The 21,332-nt window shown below is 36.6% G+C and overlaps 1 protein-coding gene across 2 annotated transcripts in view; it reads left to right on the forward strand.

Moving 5' to 3' along the window:
- The window catches only part of FBXO4 (F-box protein 4), a 201,982-nt gene that overhangs the window by 100,615 nt on the left and 80,035 nt on the right, over nucleotides 1-21,332 (forward strand). The window lies entirely within an intron of this gene.

Genomic DNA, 21,332 nt, shown 5'->3' on the forward strand with positions numbered 1-21,332 from the left:
AAAAATGCTGATAAAATATTTCCAAATTAAATTCAGCATCGTACTTAGGGAATAACATGAAGAAATAAAAGTAAAATATAAGTAAAACTCTTGACACAATTAATTAGGTTAACAGTTAAATGAAAGAAGATTATGTGATTATCTCAATAGATGCCAAAAAATTGCTTATTGTTTCAAGTTTCTGTTTTTTATAAAGTGTAGAAAGTACTTAAAGAAATTTACCAAGCAAAAGTACAGATTATTTCATATTTTTACATGTTTTCTCAAATATTTACAATAATCTTGTTTGTCCCTAAGTCAATAGAATTTTTTTTGGTGATTTACCTTTTTCCCCCAAAAGCATTGAATTTAACAGAGAAAGAAGTTTTTCTCTTTATACTCATCTTTTATCAATATTTTGTACTGTTGATCGATGGCACAATTATAATACAATAACAAAGAGATCAAGCAGATTTTGTAATAAAATGTAACTTCATCTTTGTCAATGCAAAACTCATCTAGGGAGAGAAATGCTGCTAGGGCTACTAATGGGTAGCAGCCTCCTAGCAGCAAATGTCAGCTTCTTGTCATTCAGTGTGGGGAACAGAGCGAAGGGAACACTGGTTAATTTATAATTATACTGTCCAATACTATAGCCATGTGTGGCTATAGAGCACTTAAAATGAGATTAGTTTAACTGAAGAACTGAATTTTTAATTTAATTTAATTTCAGTACATTTGAAGTTAAGTTTAATAACCTAAGTATATTTGGGGCAACTTATATGCAATCTAAATTTTATAAAATTTAACTATAATCAAGCATTTCCAATATAAATATGGCTTTGCAATTAAAATGTGCTGTAAGTATAAAATACATACTGAATTTGGCTGACTTGGTATAAAAGGAGGAGTGTAAAATATCTTATTAATAATTTTTATATAGATTACATGATGAAATAATGAGTTAAATAAGTTAGATGCTCAAATTAATTTTACTTGTTTCTTTTACTTTTTAAATGTGTCTACTAGAAAATGTAAAATTAGGTCCGGTGCAGTGGCTCACGCCTGTAATCCCAGCACTTTGGGAGTCTGAGGTGGGTGGATCACCTGAGGTCAAGAGTTCGAGACCAGCCTGGCCAACATGGTGAAACCCCGTCTCTACTAAAAATACAAAATTAGTCGGGTGTGGTGGCACACGCCTGTAGTCCTAGCTACTCAGGAAGTTGAGACAGCAGAATTGCTTGAACCCAAGAGGCAGAGGCTGCAGTGCAATGAGTCGAGATCACACCACTGCACTCCAGCTTGGGTGAGACAGAGCAAGACTCCGTCTCAAAAAAAAAAAAAACAAGAAAGAAAGAAAAAAGAAAATGTAAAATTATATATTTGGATTACATTTCCATTAATTAAAACCTTATTAAAATAATATGTAATTTTTTCTACCTAATGTTCTATATTCTTTCACATTTTTGAAAAGTATATATTACACTTATTTTAAATAATTGAGTGACAAGGTTAGAGATATACAAAATTTGTTTGCCACATTTTGATTTATGCAACTCTGTTTTAGAATGAAAAATAGCTATAAAATAATAATTTTCAAAATTATTGCTGATTTTTTAATTTGTAAATCAATCCATAGGCAAAGCATGAACAACTTAATTTTAGATACAGAAAATATTATGAATATTCTAAATCCTGCCAAAGTAAAAATTGTGGAATTAGGAAATAGTGGGAAGAGAATGCACAATTGTTGATTCTCTCATCTCAGATAATGGAATCAAGAAATAGTGCCCCCAATATTTCAGTTTAAATACTATTTAAGATCAAAAGGTAGCCACAAGAAATTAAATATAACAGCAAAATTATTTACAGGATAGTAATCTAAACTTTCATCCTTCCTATTAAGGAGTAAAATGAAATGATCCAATATCAATCAAGTAACAATTATTGATATTCCTTTATTTAACATTTATTCAACAATTATTTGTTGACTGGGATAAACATAACAAACTAGTAAAATTAGAAAACAAAATAATTTCTGATCTATATAAATACAGAGTGAATCAAGAGGGTAACATGATAGAAACTGCTGTGAGTGTTGTATCACTTAGGATTATGTTTATCTGTGATTACCAGAAAACTTAATAAATAGTGGTTTAAACAATTTTTATTTGTCTCATGAAATAAGAAGTTTGATTTTTCAGTTCACAGTCAATGTGGTGTTATTAATAACGCCAGCAAGGAACGAGGCTCTTTTCTCTCTGTTCTGCCCTGCTTATCAGGAATTGCTGTACATCTAGCTTTCTGTTTGCATTCTGGGGAGGAAGAATAAAATTGAAGAAACCACAGTCAACTTCAGCTTATGTCTCATGGGCCAGAACCGGCAGTATGGCCTCCACTAGCCATAAGGAGGCTGAGAAATGAAGCCTCTATCTTCCCAATACCCACTTGAGAAAGCAAAGGGAAAGGGGGTTAGAATGCGTTAGACACAGGTTGCTCCTTTAGGAAGTGATATTTAAACTAAGACCTTAAAGATGAGAAGGAATCCAGGTAAACACTAGGCAATTCGCATTCCAGGCAGATCCCTCCTGGAATGCTCAAGGACAGGAATGGAGCCTAATGTGACTGGAGTATATGGTGCAAATAGAAGCATGACATGAAGTGAGGTAAGAGAGGAAGGCAAGAATCAGATCACGCAGGGTCCTGTAGGTCACAACTAGGCATTATGATTTTTATTCTACGTGTAGTATAAGAGTTTTTAAACAGAAAACGATTAGGATCTGATAACATTTTAAAGACTTCTCTGGCTGCTATATAGAAAATAGATTAAAATGGGATAAGAGTTGAAGGAAGGAAATCAGTTAACTGTTCCAGTTGTTCAGTTAGCAACAAGTGGTGGCTTGGATTAAGTGGAACGGCCATGGATACAAGGGGAAAGATATATATTTTGGTTAGAGAGCATTCTTGTGGCTTGGTGATTAATTGACTAGAGAGGGAGAAGGAAATGGAAGAATCAGAGATGACTCCTAGGTCTTGATTTGAGCACCCTTTTTGATCATGTTGTCATTGAAATTGGAGAGACTCATGGTGAACTAAATTTGGGACAGAGAATGGTATGGAATCTACAATTCTGTTTTAGGGGTGTTAAGTTTGCAATGCTCATTGAACATACAAGCTGGCGGCTGCCTCTATGAGACTGGTGTTCAGTCAAGAAGTCATGGTTACAATTAAAAAATTTAGAGTCATCAACCTAACAGCCATTTTTCCAATCTATAGGTTGAACATATCACTTAGAATTTAGGTGATGATTACCAGAAGATTAAGAGAAGAATTAGTTAAAAGTTATTTTTCCCTTTATAAAGGGACTGGAGTTTGTGGGATTGGGTAGGAGACTTCCGCTTCTCATTTGGTATTGTGTAATTTTTTAAAGTGTGCATTTTAATTCATGTACATGTTTTTAAAGAGACAGAATGTTGAAGAATAGCAACAGAGAAAGAATAAAAACATGAATCAAATAGCAGGAAAAATATATGCTTTAGTATATTTACTTCACACTTTTCTTACATTGATCTAATTACTCCTGTTGATGGTGAGAGCAAGGACAAACTAGATTAACTTTTAAGAAAAGCTAACAAAAACTCAGATTTGGTTCCTTTCATGGTCTGGGTTAATTTTGGAAACACTTTGGGTATGTCATTCTGAACAAGAACATTTGGTTTAGCCTTCAGATGATCTCATTCATAAGAAGGGCTTAAATGAGTTGTGTGGGACTCTAGGTCCACTGTGTGCAGCAGACTGTGTCCATTCACTCTTCTGACATGTCCTTCCTTTACCTTCTTAAAGTGGCTTCCCCACAAACCCACTGGAATTTCTAAGTAAATAGATGCAGACATTGGAGAAAAAGAGAAAAGCCCTGAAGGAACATGACAATTCATATGCACTGAATAAGCCAGTTTTATTATTGGGCAAAGCAGATACCCTAAATGAATTGTAAGTACCCAGCCAGTGGCTGCAAAGCTACGGTGAATTTTCAGCTTTCTTTATATGAAAGTAAAGCTACAGTTGTCATACATCATTCTGCTTCTATTAAATGGCCAGAAAATATTCAATTTGCAACAATAGTTACATTGAGCTTATTCTGATGTCCTGTTTTTCTTAATTCTTTACCACTTTTACTCTGATGCTATTGTACCACAATTCTTTTTCAGGCTCACCATTGAAGTTCTGATCTTAATAATTCTTTATGAGTACCTCCTAAAGGTGTCTCTGACAGACAGCATATCTTATATACATAATTAGTTACATGCTTCAATATTCCAAATTGAGGTTGGATATTTTTGTTTACTCACACAGTAGAAGTGTATAGTGGGTGGAGAAGTTGGGAAATAAAATCACATGGTCTTTTGACACTCTCTAGACTGTTTTGGTTTGTAGATATATGACAGCTGTGTGTGGGGTATGAGAGTGTGGAGATGAGGGAGAAAAGAGAAGCTCAGATTATCTGGATACTCTTGTCTTAGTTTTCTCCATGAGAACATAAGCAAGCAAGAAAGGCTCAGATTATTTTGTGAATAGATAATTTGAACAAATACAGGATTTAAAAAAATGAAATACAAATGTCAATTTCTACAATGATATCTAGGTAACAATGCCAATATCAAATATAAACATAATAAAGAACAATGTTCTTATCTAACATTTGATGCACTCCATTGTCTGACTACGATAATGATTTGGGACTGTGGTGAGAAGAGAAGTGAACCCACTTTCTGGGACTGAATACATGCGCAACCTGGGGAATGTTTTGTAAATTCCAGACATTATTTAAAAAATTGTTATAATAGAATTGAGATTCATAGTTCATAGCTAGCACACAGTATGAAGATATATTATACATCTCTAACATATTGCTTGGAGAAACCTACCAAGAGGGTTGAGATCTGTTGTTATTGTGGAATCTGTTAATTTTTTCCTGTTTAGCATCTCTGTTACCTTTGGGGAATGCACCTCCTTCAATGCCTGTTCACCTGATGATTCCTCACAACCATCACAGGGTTTGGGCAAACGATGAACTCCGAGACAATCCTAGTAGCTTTATTACTCTCTAGCTACAATAGGTATTCTATTTGGGTACATGGTCTATAATAAGCCAGTCATTCTTTCCTAAATTGTTATACAGTTGCTGTGAGAAAGTTATTTTTTTCCCATCCAGTTTCTAAGCTAAGTGGATATGAAAGCAGAAATGTCCATGGCCATTTTCCCCATCATGTGCAGACAACCAATTTGCAAACTGAAGTCACATCACAAACAAGGGCAAAGCAGAGAGATGGAGAATAATAGCACACCCTGAAATAATAATATGAGCCCCCATCTGCTTGTATTAAATAGCCAGAAAATATTCAATTTGTAACAATAGTTACATTGAGCTTACTCTGATGTCCCGTTTTTCTTAATTCTGAAGGAAGTTCCACACTGAGGTTTTAAGTTACAAGAATTTATCAGTTCCCATTTGAGCCGACTGTCTGCACCTTGCAACAAAGAAAATTGTGGCCAACATTGCTGTCCTCCACACCCAAACCTTCCCCTTTGATCAGGTTTGCTGGCTGTTGGCTGTATATATACATGCACTCTTTGCTCTGAACTTTGGCTTAGGTTGTGACCTTACTGGTCCCTTACATTTATTGTAAAACTATTTATCTAAATTCTATTTATCCTTTATGTCCCAGGTAAAATTCTTTCTTCATCAGCCTTCACTAATAGCCTTCACAGCCTTCTTCTGAGCTCATTGTATTTATTTTCTGTACTGCTAAATGAACATTTAATCTAATATTGCCTCAAGCTACTTCTTGAATTATTGTTATTTAATTTACGTGTGTGTGTCACCAATTAATTTATAAGCTCATTCAAGACAAAGAATATGTACTATACTGCCTATATCTTTCTAAAAGGTAATCATAATGATAAACACATTATAAGAACTTGAAAAATATTTGTTGTCTGCGTAACAGAATGAACTGAAAACAATGCCATACTCTTTTTTAAAATTTTATATTTTCTTATTTTTAATTTTTGTGGGTACCTAATAGAGGTATATGTTTATATAGGGGTACATGAGATGTTTTGATACAGGCATGCAATGTATAATAATCACATCATGGAAAATGGGATATCCATCCCCTCAAGCATTTACCCTTTGTGTTACAAACAATCCGGTTACATTCTTTTAGTTATTTTACAATGTACAATTAAGTTAGTGACTATAGTTACCCTGTTGTGCTAATAGTAGATTTTATTCATTCTTTATAAATATTTTGGACCCACCAACAATCTCTGCCTCTCCACCACCCACTCACTCCTGTTCCTAGCCTCTGGTAGCCATCCTTCTACTCTCTATGTCCATGAGTTCAATTGTTTTGATTTTTATATCCCACAAATGAGTGAGAACAAATGATGTCTTTCTGTTCCTGGCTTATTTCACTTAACATAATGACCTCCAGTTCCATCCATATTGTTGCAAATGACAGGATCTCATTCTTTTTTATGGCTGAATAGTACTCCATTGTGTATATGTACCACATTTTCTTCATCCGTCTGCTGATGGACACTTATGTTGCTTCCAAATCTTAGCTATTGTGAACAGTGCCACAACAAATATGGGAGTGCAGATATCTCTTCAATATATTGATTTTCTTTCTTTTGGGTATATACTCAGCAACGGGATTGCTGGATCATATGGTAGCTCTATTTTTTTGTTTTTTGTTTTTAGGAGACTCCAAACTGTTCTCCATAGTGGTTGTACTAATTTACATTCCTGCTAATAGTGCATAGGGTTCCCTTTTCTTTACATCATTACCAACATTTGTTATTGCCTGTCTTTTGGATATAAGCCATTTTAACTGGGATCAGATGATATCTCATTGTAGTTTTGATTTGCATTCCTCTGATGATCGATAATGTTGAGCACCTTTTCATATGCCTGTTTGCCATTTATATGTCTTCTTTTGAGAAATGCCTATTCAGATCTTTTGCCCATTTTGATTTTTTTCCTGTAGAGTTGTTTGAGCTCATTATATATTCTGGTTATTAATCCCTTGTCAGATGGGTAATTTGCAAATATTTTTCCATTGTTTGGGTTGTCTCTTCACTTTATTGATTGTTTCCTTTGCTGTGCAGAAGCTTTTTAACTTGATGCGATCCCATTTATTCATTTTTGCTTTGGTTGCCTGTGCTCATGGAATATTAATCAAGAAATTTTTTCCCAGATGAATGTCCTGGAGATTTTCCCCAGCATTTTATTATAGTAGTTTCATAGTGTGAGGTCTTAGATTTAAGTCTTTAATTCATTTTGATTTGATTTTTGTGAATGGAGAGAGAGAGGAGTCTAGTTACATTCTTCTGAATATGGACATCCAGTTTTCTGTGCACCAGTTATTGAAGAGACTGTCTTTTCCCCAGTATTAGTTCTTGGCACCTGTGTTGAAAGTGAGTTCACTATAGGTGTGCAGGTTTATTTCTGGCTTCTCTTTTCTATTCCATTGGCCTCTGTGTTTGTTTTTATGTCAGTATCATACTGTTTTAGCTACTATACTTCTGTAGTATAATTTGAAGTCAGGTAATGTGATTCCTTCAGTTTTGTTTTTTGCTTATGATAGCTTTGGCTATTCTGGGTCTTTTGTGGTTCCATATAAATCTTAGTATTGTTTTGTCTATTTCTGAGAAGCATGTCACTGGTATTTTGATATGAATTGCATTGATTCTGTAGATTGCTTAGGGTTTCATGGGCATTTTAAGATTATTGATTCTTTAATCCATAATCATGGAATATTTTTCCATTTTTTGGTGTCCTCTTCAATTTCTTTTATCAGTGTTTTATAGTTTGCATTATAGAGATCTTTCACTTCTCTGGTTAATTCTTAGGCGATTAACTTCACTTGTGGCTATTGTAAATGACATTACTTTTTTATTTCATTTTCAGATTTTTCACTGTTGGCATATAGAAATGCCACACTGATTTTTATATATAGAAATCAGCATACTGATTTTTGTATGCCGATTTTGTATCCTGCAACTTTCCTGAATTTAGTTACCAGTTCTAGGTTTGTTTGTGTAGTATTCAGATTTTTACAAATAGAAGATTATATCATCTGCAAGGAAGGAAGATTTGACTTCTGCATTGCCAACTTGGATGCCCTTTATTTCTTTCTCTTTTCTGACTCCTCTAGCTAGGACTTCCTGTACTATGTTGAATAACAGTGGTGACAATGAGCATTCTTGTTGTGCTCCGGATCTTAGATGAAAGGATTTCCGTTTTTCCCCATTCAGCATGATACTAGCTGAGGGTTTGTCACATATGGCTTCAATATGATGAGGTATATTCCTTCTACACCCAGTTTTTTATAAAAGGATGTTGAATTGTATCAAATGCTTTTTCACCATCACTTGAAATAATCATATGGTTTTTATCCTTCATTCCATTGATATGATATATCACACTGATTGACTTGCATATGTTGAACCATTCTTGAATCTCAGGAATTAATTCCACTTGGTCATGATGAATAATCTTTCTAATGTATTTTTCAATTCAGCTTGCTAGCATTTTGTTGAGGACTTTTGCATCAATATTCATCAGAGATATTGGCCTGTAGTTTTCTTTGTCTGATGTGTCTTTGACTGGTTTTGGGATTAGGGTAATGCTGGCCTCATAGAATGAGTTTGAAAGCACTCCCTCCTCCTATGTTTTTTGAAATAGATTGAGTAGGATTGGTATTAGTTATTCTTAAAATGTTTGGTAGAATTCAACAGTGAAACTGTTAGATTCTGGGCTTTTCTTTACTGGGAGACTTTTTATTACAGCTTTGATCTCATTACTTGTTATTGCTCTGTTCAGGTTTTGGATTTCTTCCTAGTTCAATCTTGGTAGGTTGTATGTATCTAAGAATTTGTCCATTTCTTCTAGATTTCCCAGTTAATCGGCATACAGTTACTCATAGTAGTCTCTACTGATCCTTTGAATTTCTGCAGTATCAGTTGTAATGTCTTCTATTTTGTTTCTGATTTTATTTAGATCTTCTCTTTTTTCTTCTTGGTCTGGCTAAGGGTTTGTCAATTTTGTTTAACTTTTTTGAAAAACAACTTTTTGTTTCATTGATCTTTTGTATTTTTTTTCATTTCAATTTCATTTATTTCTGCTCTGCTCTTTATTCTTTTCTTCTACCAATTTTGGGTTTGATTTGCTCTTGCTTTTCTAGTTCTTTAACATGCATCATTAGGTTGTTTATTTGAAGTTTTTCCTGTTTTTTGATGTAGATACTGATAAGCTACAAACTTCCCCCATAGTACTGCTTTTGCTGTATCCCATAGGTTTGGTATGTTGTGTTTCCATTATCATTTGTTTCAAAGCATTTTCCAATTTCTTCGTTGACCCACTGGTCATTCAGGAGCCCATTCTTTAATTTCCAAGTGTTTGTATAGTTTCCAAAATTCCTCTTGTTATTGACGTTTGGTTACATTCCACTGTGGCCAGAGACGATGCTTGGCATTATTTCAGTATGTTCAGTGTTTTAAGACTTGCTTTGTGAACTAACATATGGTCTATCATTGAGAATGATCCATGTGCTAAAGAAAAGAATGTGTATTCTATAGTCACTGGGTGAAATGTTCTGTAAATACTTATTAGATCCATTTGGTATGTAGTGCACATTGAGTCTAATATTTCTTTTTTGATGTTCTGTCTGGAAGATCTGTCTGGAAGAAATGCTGAAATGGTGTCTCCAGCTATTATTGTATTGGAGTAGCTCTAATAATATTTGCTTTATACATCTCGTTGCTCAAGTGTGGGTGCATATATGTTTAAAATTGTTATATTCTTTTGCTGAACTGACCTCTTTATCATTATATATTGACCTTCTTTGTTTCTTCTTATGGTTTTTGTCTTGAAATCTGTTTTGTCTGAAAGAAGTATAGCAACTTTTGCTCTTTTTTGGTTTCCATTGGCATGGAATATCTTTTTCCATCCCTTTATTTTCAGTTTTTGTGTGTTTTTATAGGTGAAGTGTGTTTCTTATAGACAACAGATCAGTCGGTCTTGTTTTTTCATCCATTCAGCTGCTCTATGACCTCTTATTGGAGAGTTTAGTCCATTTATATTGAGTGTTACTATTGAGAAGTAAGGACTTCCTCCTGCCATTTTGCTATGTGTTTTCTGGTTGTTTTGTGGTATCTCTTCCTTTTTTCTTTCCTTCCTGTCTTCCTTTAGTGAGCATGATTTTCTCTGGTGATATGATTTATATTCTTGCTTTTAATTTTTTGTGCATCTGTTGTATCTTTTTTGGCTTGAGGTTACCATGAAGGTTGCAAATACTATCTTATAACCCATTATTTTAACCTGACAACAACTTAACGTAGTTTGCATAAACAAACAAACAAAAAGAAAACTAAAAAAAGAACAACTCTATGCCTTAACTTTGTCTCCCGCTTTTTAACTTTTTTGTTTTAATTTTTATCTTGTACTGTACTGTCTATGTCTTGAAAAGTTGTTGTAGTCATTTATTTATTTGGTTCATTGTTTAGTCTTTATACAGAGGATGAGTAGTTTACACATCACAGTTAGTGTTATAACAGTTTGTGTTTTTCTGCATGCTTACTATTACCAGTGGGTTTTATATCTTCAGATATTTCTTTTTGCTCATTACATTCCTTTTCTTTCTTATTGAAGTACTCCCTTTGGCTTTTCCTGTAGGACAGGTCTGGTATTGACTAAATCCTTCAGCTTATGTTCGCCTCAGAAAGTCTTTATTTCTCCTTCACGTTTGAAGAATATTTTCACTGGATATACTATTCTAGGATGAAACTTTTTCTCATTCAGCACTTTATATATGTCATGCCACTCTCTCCTGACCTGTAATGTCAGGAAAAATCTGAAAAATCTGCCACCAGACGTATTGCAGCTCTATTGTATATTATCTGTTTCTTTTCTCTTGCTACTTTAGGATCCTTCCTTTAACCTTGATCTTTGGAAATTTTATTATTAAATTCCTTGAGGTGGTATTCTTTGAGTTAAATCTGCTTGGTGTTTCATAACCTTCTTGTAATTGGATGTTGATATCTTTCCCTAGGTTTGGGAAATTCTGTTATTATCCCTTTAAATACATTTCCTACTTCTATCTTTTTTCCTACCATCTATTTGAGGCCAATAACTCAGATTTGCCATCTTGAGGCTATTTTCTAGATTCTGTAGGTGTGCTTTATTGTTTTTATTTATTTTTTATTTTTTCTTTTGTCTCCTCTCACCATGTATTTTCAAATATCCTGTCTCCAAGCTCACTAATTCTTTCTTCTGTTTGATTCATTCTGCTATTATATGACCCTGATACATTCTTCAGTATGCCAATTGCATTTTTTTCCGCTCCAGAATTTCTGCTTGATTCTTTTAAATTATTTTAATCTCTTTGTTAAATTTATCCAATAGAATTCTGAATTCCTTCTCTGTGTTATCTTGAATTTTTTGGAGTTTCCTCAACACAGATATTTCTAATTCTCTGAAAGGAGAACTATAAACCACTGCTTAATGAAATAAAAGAGGATACACACAAATGGAAGAACATTCCATGCTCATGGGTAGGAAGAATCAATATCATGAAAATGGCCATACTGGCCAAGGTAATTTATAGATTCAATGCCATCCCCATCAAGCTGCCAAGGACTTTCTTCACAGAATTGGAAAAAACTATTTTAAAGTTCATATAGAACCAAAAAAGAGCCCACATCACCAAGTCAATCCTAAGCCAAAAGAACAAAGCTGGAGACATCATGCTACCTGACTTCAAACTATACTACAAGGCTATAGTAACAAAAACAGCATGGCACTTGTACCAAAACAGAGATATAGACCAATGGAACAGAACAGAGCCCTCAGAAATAATGCTGCATGTCTACAACCATCTGATCTTTGACAAACCTGACAAAAACAAGAAATGGGGAAAGGATTCCCTATGTAACAAATGGTGCTGGGAAAACTGGCTAGCCATATGTAGAAAGCTGAAACTGGATCCCTTTCTTACACCTTATACAAAAATTAATTCAAGATGGATTAAAGACTTAAATGTTAGACCTAAAACCATAAAAACCCTAGAAGAAAACCTAGACAATACCATTCAGGACATAGGCATGGGCAAGGACTTCATGTCTAAAACACCAAAAGCAATGGCAACAAAAGCCAAAATTCACAAATGGGATCTAATTACACTAAAGAGCTTCTGCACAGCAAAAGAAACTACCATCAGAGTGAACAGGCAACCTGCAGAATGGGAGAAAATTTTTGCAACCTACTCATCTGACAAAGGGCTAATATCCAGAATCTACAAAGAACTCCAACAAATTTACAAGAAAAAAACAAACAGCCCCATCAACAAGTGGGCGAAGGATATGAACAGACACTTCTCAAAAGAAGACATTTATGCAGCCAAAAAACACATGAAAAAATGCTCATCATCACTGGCCATCAGAGAAATGCAAATCAAAACCACAATGAGATACCATCTCACACCAGTTAGAATGGCAATCATTAAAAAGTCAGGAAACAACAGGTGCTGGAGAGGATGTGGACAAATAGGAACACTTTTACACTGTTAGTAGGACTGTAAACTAGTTCAACCATTGTGGAAGTCAGTGTGGAGATTCCTCAGGGATCTAGAACTAGAAATACCATTCGACCCAGCCATCCCATTACTGTGTATATACCCAAAGGACTATAAATCATGCTGCTATAAAGACACATGCACACGTATGTTTATTGTGGCACTATTCACAATAGCAAAGACTTGGAACCAACCTTAATGTCCAACAATGATAGACTGGATTAAGAAAATGTGGCACATATACACCATGGAATACTATGCAGCCATAAAAAATGATGAGTTCATGTCCTTTGTAGGGACATGGATGAAACTGGAAACCATCATTCTCAGCAAACTATCACAAGGACAAAAAATGAAGCACCACATGTTCTCACTCATAGGTGGGAATTGAACAATGAGAACACATGGACACAGGAAGGGGAACATCACACACTGGGGACTATTGTGGGGTGGGGGGAGGGGGGAGGGATAGTATTAGGAGACATACCTAATGCTAAATAACGAGTTAATGGGTGCAGCACACCAACATGGCACATGTATGCATATGTAACAAACCTGCACGTTGTGCACATGTACCCTGAAACTTAAAGTATAATAATAATAAAATTAAAAAAACAACAACAAAAAAGAAAGGTCACATATCTGTGTTTCTCCAGGATTTGTCATGAATGCCTTATTTAGTTCATTGGTGAGGTCATGTTTACCTGGATGGTCTTGATGCTAGTAGATGTTCTTCAGTGTCTGGGCATTGAAGAGGTAGATATTTATTGTAGTCTTCATGGTCTGGGCTTATTTGTACATGTCCTTATTGGGAAGGCATTCTAGATATTCAGTAAGACTTGAGCGCTGTGATTTAACCTGTATCTGCATCAGGAAGCATCGTAAGCTCAGTAACACTGTGGTTCTTGCAGACTTGTAGAGGTACCACCTTGGAAAAGATTCAGGAGAATTCTCTGGATTACTAGGCAGAGACTCTTGTTCTCTTCCCTTACTTTCTCCCAAAAAACTGGAGTCTCTCTCTCACTCTCTCTTTCTTTCTGTGTGTGTGTGTGTGTGTGTGTGTTTGTGTGTGTGTGTTCTGGGTCATGTAAAGCTGGGGGTGGAGTGACACAATCACCCCTGTGCCCGCTACCACTGTGTCTGTGCTGGATCAGACCTGAAGCCAGCACAGCACTATGTCTCACCCAAGGCCTGCGGTGACTGCCCTCTGGCTACTGCCTATGTTTTTCAAGGCCCTGGGGCTCTATAATAAGCAGATCACAAAGCCAGGAAGGCCTATGTCCTCCCCTGCAGTCTAGGGAGTTCCCCCAGGTCTTGGGTGGGTCCAGAGGTGCCATATGGGAGTCAGGCACTAGAATAAAAACCTTAGAAGTCTACCTGGTGTTCTATTGCACTACAGCTGAGCTGGCACTCAATTCACAAGGCATAGTCCTTCCCACTCTTCCTTCCCATTTCCCAAGGCAGAGAAGCTTTACCTCTTAGCCCCCACCACTGTAGACAATGGGAACTACTGCCAGACTACTGCCAATATTCCCTTAAGGCTAAGGTCTCTTAAGTCAGCTTATGGTGAATGCTGCCTCACCTGAGACTCACCCTTCAGGACAGTGGGCTCCCCTCTGGCCCAGGGCAGGTCTAGAAATGCCATCCAACATTCAACTCCTGGAATCAAGAATCCCAAGGGCCCACTTGGTCCTCTACTCCCCTGTGGCTGTGCTAGTACCTAAGGTGCAAGATAAAGTCCCCTTTTGCTTTTCCCTCTGATTGTTTCAAGCAACAGGAGTTTTACACCATAGCAACTACAGCTGGGACTGTGCTGAGTCTCACCTGAAGCCAGCAGGTCTCAGAGGCTCACCCAAAGCCCTCAACATAGTGCCTGGGTATCGCTGCTGGTTATTCAGGGTCCAAGGGCTCTTCAATTAGCAAATGATGAATGCTGTCAGACCTAGGTCCTTCCCTTCAAGGCAGCCAGTTCCCTTCTGGCCCAGGTTGTGCTAGAAATGCCTGGAATGGGGCCTGATGACTTTGACTGGTGCCATATCATGCTGTGGCTGAGCTGGTATCCAAAATGCAAAACAAATTCCTCCCCACTGTGCCCTCTCCTCTCCTTAAGTGGAAGGAAGAGGTCTGCTTTGAAGTTGTGAGCTGTGCAGCCTGGGGTTGGGGGAGGGGTGATGTCAGCACTCCTTTAGCTTCCCCAGCTGGCATCCTAGCAGGTTGCATCTCCCCACAACTCCAGTCCACTGTCTCTTGTCCCAGTTTAACACTAGGAGTCACCTAGGAGTTGCAGTCTTTATGGCCTAGACTGCTTTTCATGTCCACTTAGACACACAGAACACTGTAGCCCTCAGTGGTGAGGTTTTTTTAAAATTTTACTTTAAGCTCTGGGATACAAGTGCAGAACGTGTAAGTTTGTTACACAGGTATACGTGTGTCATGGTGGTTTTCTGCACCTATCAACCTGTCATCTAGGTTTTAAGCCCCGTATGCATTAGCTAATTGTCCTGATGCTCTTCCTCCCCTCGCCTCCCACCCCTCAACTGGCCCTGGTTTGTGTTGTTCCCCTTCCTGTGTTCATATGTCCTCACTTATGACTGAGAACATGCGGTGTTTTGTTTTCTGTTCCTATGTTAGTTTGCTGAGGATGATGGCTTACAGCTTCATCTATGTGCCTGCAAAGGACATTATCTCATTCTTTTTATGGCTGCATAGCATTCTGTGGTGTATACGTATGACATTTTCTTCATCCAGTCTATCATTGATGGGCATTTGGGTTGGTCATATCTTTGCTATTGTAAATACTGCTGCATGTGTCTTTATAGTAGAATGATTTATATTCCTTTGGGTATATACCCAGTAATGGGATTGCTGAGTAAAATGGTGTTTCTGGTTCTAGATCCTTGAGGAATCACCACACTGTATTCAACAATGGTTGAACTAATTTACATTCATTACCACCAACAGTGTAAAAGCATTCCTAGTTATCCACAGCCTCACCAGCATCTATGGTTTTTGACTTTTTAAGAATTGCCATTCCGACTGGTATAAGATGGTATCTCATTGTGGTTTTGATTTGCATTGCTCTAATGATCAGTGATGTTGAGCTTTTTTTTTCATGTTTGTTGGCTGCATAAATGTCTTCTTTTGAGAAGTGTCTGTTCATATCCTTTGCCTGCTTTGTGATGGGTTTGTTTGGTTTTACTTGTAAATTTGTTTAAGTTCCTTGTAGATTCTGGATATTAGACCTTTGTCAGATGAGTGGATTGCAAAAATTTTCTCCCATTCTGTAGGCTGCCTGTTCACTCTGATGATAGCTTCTTTTGCTGTGCAGAAGCTCTTTAGTTTAATTAGATCCCATTTCTCAATTTTGGCTTTTGTTGCAATTGCTTTTGACGTTTTCGTCATGAAGTCTTTGTCCATGCCTATGTCCTGAATGGTATTACCTAGGTTTTCTTCTAGGGTTTTTATGGTTTTGGGTTTTACATTTAAGTCTTTTATCCATCTTGAGTTCATTTTTGTATACGGTGTAAGGAAGGGGTCCTGTTTCAGTTTTCTGCATATGGCTAGATTGTTTTCCCAGCACCATTTATTAAATAGGGAATCCTTTCCCCATTGATTGTTTTTGTCAGGTTTGTCGAAAATCAGATGGTTGTAGACGTATGGTGTTATTTCTGAGGTCTCTGTTCTGTTCTATTGGTCTATATATCTATTTTGGTACCAGCACCATGCTGTTTTGGTTACCATATCCTTGTAGTATAGTTTGAAGTCAGGTAACATGATGCCTCTTAGCTTTGTTCTTTTTTCTTAGGATTGTGTTGTCTATACAGGCTCTTTTTTTTCCATGTGAAATTTAAAATAGTTTTTTTCTAATGCTGTGAAGAATGTCAATGGTAGTTTAATGGGAATAGCATGGAATCTATAAATTACTTTGGGCAGAATGGCCATTTTCTTGATATTGATTCTAAAGATGGTATGTTTTTCCATTTGTTTGTGTCCTCTCTTATTCCTCCTTCCCATCCCGTGTTAGCTGTATTCCTAGGTATTTTATTCTCTTTGTAGCAGTTGTGACTGGGAGTTTATTCATGGTTTGGGTCTCTGCTTTTCTGTTGTTGGTTTATAGGAATGCTTTTGATTTTTGCACATTGATTTTGTATCCTGAGACTTTGCTGAAGTTGCTTATCGGCCTAAAGAGTTTTGGGGTTGAAATGATGAGGTTTTCTAAATGTAGAATCATGTCATCTGCAAACAGAGGCAATTTGACTTTCTCTTTTCCTATTTGAATACCCTTTATTTCTTTCTCTTGCCTGATTGCCCTGGCCAGAGCTTCCAATAGTATGTTGCATAGGAGTGGTGAAAGAGGGCATCTTTGTCTTGTGCCAGTTTTCAAAGGGAATGCTTCCAGCATTGGTTAATATTATGACCAATCTTATCAGAAGCATTTTTAAATATTGTGAAACTGTTAATCTCATAGTTGCAGGTACAAGCTTTCTATAATTCTAATTTTCTTTCTAAAGGTCATATATTGTCATTGGCATTGGATTACTATCAATGTTTTCCTTTAAATGACAGGCTTATTTCATTTTTGAGAAAGTGCCTGCCAGATACTCAAGTCTGAAGAACCATGGTTTGTCTGCCAGCATTCCTACAAATAAAAATGAGGAAAGAGGCTTGTTCAGCTTGCAGCTCAAACTGTCATGCAAGAGCTTTTCCCAGAGGCAATTTTTGTACTTTGGTATGCAGTGAAAGTCCTTTATGTGCACTTTCCATTTTTTCATACAGGCTATTAAAGAGAGAAGTACTGAATGGTTAAGATTTAATAAAATTAATATTTTTATTGGCTCATTAGGACATTTTTAACTGAAACTTGCCTTTAAAAAAGTACAAACTGAGTTTAAACTGACCCTGCTTTGATTTGTGGTAAGGTGACAGCAGTTCTACCCACTATTAATTTTGTGCCATCAGTGCAAATGTCAACACAGTGAAAAAGACAAGTAATATCCTAGTATAATTATCAAAATAGTTTTGACATTGCAGACTGCTTAAAACAGTCTCATATACTCCTAGTGTTTTTCAGATATTACTTCAAGAACCACTGGAGTAGAAATTAGAATTTTGGAAGGTAAAAACCATAAATTTAAATAGCGGCTTTGGGATGGGAGCCTAATCTGTAAAATAATCAAATTCTTCTCTTAATTTTTTTTTGCATGTTTAGTGGATGGGTATGTGAGGAAAATGGACAAAAGTAAAGTTATGTCTACAGAAGAAGTAGCATATTAGAATATGAGATTAGTCTTGTTACTGAGAAAAAAATGGCTTACATAGGTATCAGAAAACTAGTACCCTCCTGCTACCCGTTTTGATGAAACGTTTGATTGGAAAACAGCACATAGACCACATGACCTGCAAAGACAAAAATGTCTACTCTATGGCCCTTTAAAATAAAAAGGGTTGTTAGCTCTTGTCTTAGATAAATGTATTTACCTCTTAATTAAAATAGAGAGAAAATCAGCCATTAGTGAAATTCAAACATTTACCAAAAGGCTTTGAGTAGTGTTGTTTGCATCCAGCCCTATCTTGGGGAATTAAAGTTTATAATATACACAAAGGGCCTGAGGGGGCAGAGTCACCTTTGATGGGGAAAGTTGGAATTTCCAGAGGATAAGTGGTGAGATGCTGGACTGGATTGGAAGGGTTAGAGAAGAGACAGAGATAGGAGTAAAATATATGATACAAACTTGTAAATGACTTCCTTTCTACCACAGGTAGACAGTTGCAAGCTTTTTTTTTCTTCACATACCATATGCATTTTGAAAGCTACCTAATCCTTGAGTAAAGAACTTTATCATGTTAATATGATGGTCTGAGATGTCTGGGGGTTATTTGGAGGGGAGGGTACTAAAGAAAGGCTAATCCCACTCCTCAGTCATCAGTTGTTTCTTGGGTGTATTGAGAAGCTCCACCCGAATTTCCCTTTCCTCACAGAAAAGGGAGAGCTCTCCAGCACTTGGTTCAGAGACTTGTTTTTTTAAAAGGAAAACCTAAAGAGTTTATTTTTGCATGACTTCTATGAATTGGAGATATTTATCCTCACTACAATTGGAGTTCACTAATCAGTTTATTTAAGCTCATAGTATCTGTGTCAACAGAAGTATGCAAAAACAAAGCTCTTTGTTTTGTAGGAGTTACCTTGGCAACATTATTTGAGGGGATTACTTGAGTACTCACTTGCAGGATGAGAGGCAAGGTTATGAGCAGGTATGTTTCTAGCTAAGCACTCCCCCCACTAACCTTATTTTTAGCCCTGATAGAAAGAATCCTAAAATTGGAATGCGTTTCATAAAATCTAAGCATATTACACTGCCAGATTAGAGGAACTGAAACCATTCCTACAAATTTTATAAAGTTAATCAGGGAAGAAGGGAGGGGGAAAACAAAAATAAATTAAGCTTGCAGTACATTCAGCACTAATCATTAGGTCAGCTTGTTCTCTGACCCGCGTCCTCATAGTTGTTTGCCTATTGCCTTAGAATCACGTAGACTCTGTTAGAAGATTATAATTCTTCTTAACTGCTCTATAGATAACAACTCAAACATTTTAAAATGTTTAGTTTTCCTTTTGAGACATTCTTTCATGTCCTGCATAACAGTGAAACTACTGACATCTACTGGTCTGAAGGGCCACAGGGGAAGCTGACTCAGCAAAGAATGTAGTTTTCACAACCCAATGCTTTCATCCTCCTAACCCCAACCAATCAATGACCTCAATTTTCCATCCCCTTAAGAATCCACAATCCCCTTAGAAATACCAGCCCAGAACTCCGTCGGGAGATTTATTTGATGGTCTCCTCTCATCTCCTTGCTCAGTACCCTGCCATCATTAAACTCCTCTTCTGCTGTAAACCCTGCTTCTATGTGACTGCACAGCAGGCAAACAAACCAGTTGGTCCTATGACAGAAGCATGGGCAGCCCTTTCAGAATTCAAATAGTAAGGATATGAGATGTGGTATCTCCTTGATGGCGTGTCCATTAAAAGAGAATGTTGTGACCTTTCCAGGAGCACTTTGCTACCTTACATTCTCAGGTAGAGCATGCCATCAATTCCCCTCTCCCAGTGGAGAAAATAGGTGGGTGGGATTTGGGACATGAGCCTTATCTGGTGAGGGATAACTCATATTCTGTTCACCACAAAGCAAGATGACACCTTTTAATTAAAAATATTAAAGTGGAAAAGCAGTTATGGATAGATTTGCAAGTGCCAATCCGTACTATAGTCATTGCTTAATCTTGTTTTCATTAAATAATTGTTTCCAATAAAGGGGAAAGGGAGAATTGAAGCAGAGAACTTGACAGAGAATGATATTCCACTACCAGCCATTCCAGGAACTAGTTTTATTTTCTATTTTGTTTTTAAAATTTTTATGTGAATTATTATGGGTACATGATAGTTGTATATGTTTATGGGGTACACGTGACGTTGTCATACAAGCATACAATGCGTAATGATCAAATCAGAGTAATTGTGGTATCTATCACCTCAAGCATTTATCATTTCTTTGTATTAAAAACATTCCAATTCTACACTTTTAGTTATTTAAAAGCATATAAATTATTATAGTTAACAACAATAAATTATTGTTAACTATAGTCACCCTGTTGTGTTACTAAGTACTAGGTCTTATTCATTCTAATTGTTATTTTTGCACCCATAACTAACCCGTTTCTGTGCTCTCCTCCCCACTGCCCTTCCCAGCCTCTGGCAATCATCATTGCACTCTCTACTTCCATGAATTCATTTTTTAAAGCTCCCACATTATAAGTGAGAACATGCAATGTTTGTTTTTCTGTACTTGGATTATTTCACTTAACATGATGTCTTCTGGAACTGGTTTATTTTTGCCTCTACTTTCTGTTTACTTCAGCTATACACCTTCTGTTTCATTTTCTATAAGATGTAGAACCCAGTGCTTCGCCGCTTCCCTTGAATTAAATGATTATCTTAGTTACATATTATTCCCATGGCTTTATTCAGGAAAGAGTTCCATTTTATTCTAACTGTAATGACAAAGTTGAGAGCCCCAGTATAGTAAAGTGACCTTGTTCCTTGCAGAAAAGCAACATGCAGCTATGTTAAAATTGAGCTCAAATTCTCTAAGATGAGAACAAATAATCACAACTTGTGCTTTTTTGTGACACCTGATAGTGTCACAAAATACATAAGTACCTTTCATTTCTTGTTATTTGTCCTCTAGATTTGCTGAAAGAGTGAGACTTCATGAAAATGTTAAAAACGTAATATGTAGAATATCTTGACAACATTCCTCACAGCTCTGTAAAATTGGGCAACCTGTTCCCACTCTGGACCACCTTCGCACTATCCTTGTGCGTTGCTGCTCCAATCACACTGGACTTGTTGCTTGATGTTCAACTTCCCAGGCATATTCCTACCTGTGGAACTATGCACTTCTTTCTCCTCTGTCAGTAATGTTCTTCCCTTAAATATCCACTTGCTCTGTCTCCTTATTTTGCTGAAGACTCCTATAACCTCTGGTGACAGGTGTACTCTGGGCTGGCCTCAAATGAATCACAGCCTTTTGTAAAACCCTCCTTTTGAGTGTGGGTACACCTGTGACTTGCATCTAACTGAAAGAATATGGCAAAAGAGATGGGATAGTACTTCCATGATAACGTTACCTTATATGGCAAAGGTGAAAAGAATT

Source organism: Pongo pygmaeus, chromosome 4, assembly GCF_028885625.2.
Source record: "Pongo pygmaeus isolate AG05252 chromosome 4, NHGRI_mPonPyg2-v2.0_pri, whole genome shotgun sequence".
NCBI classification, from domain to species: Eukaryota; Metazoa; Chordata; class Mammalia; order Primates; family Hominidae; genus Pongo; species Pongo pygmaeus.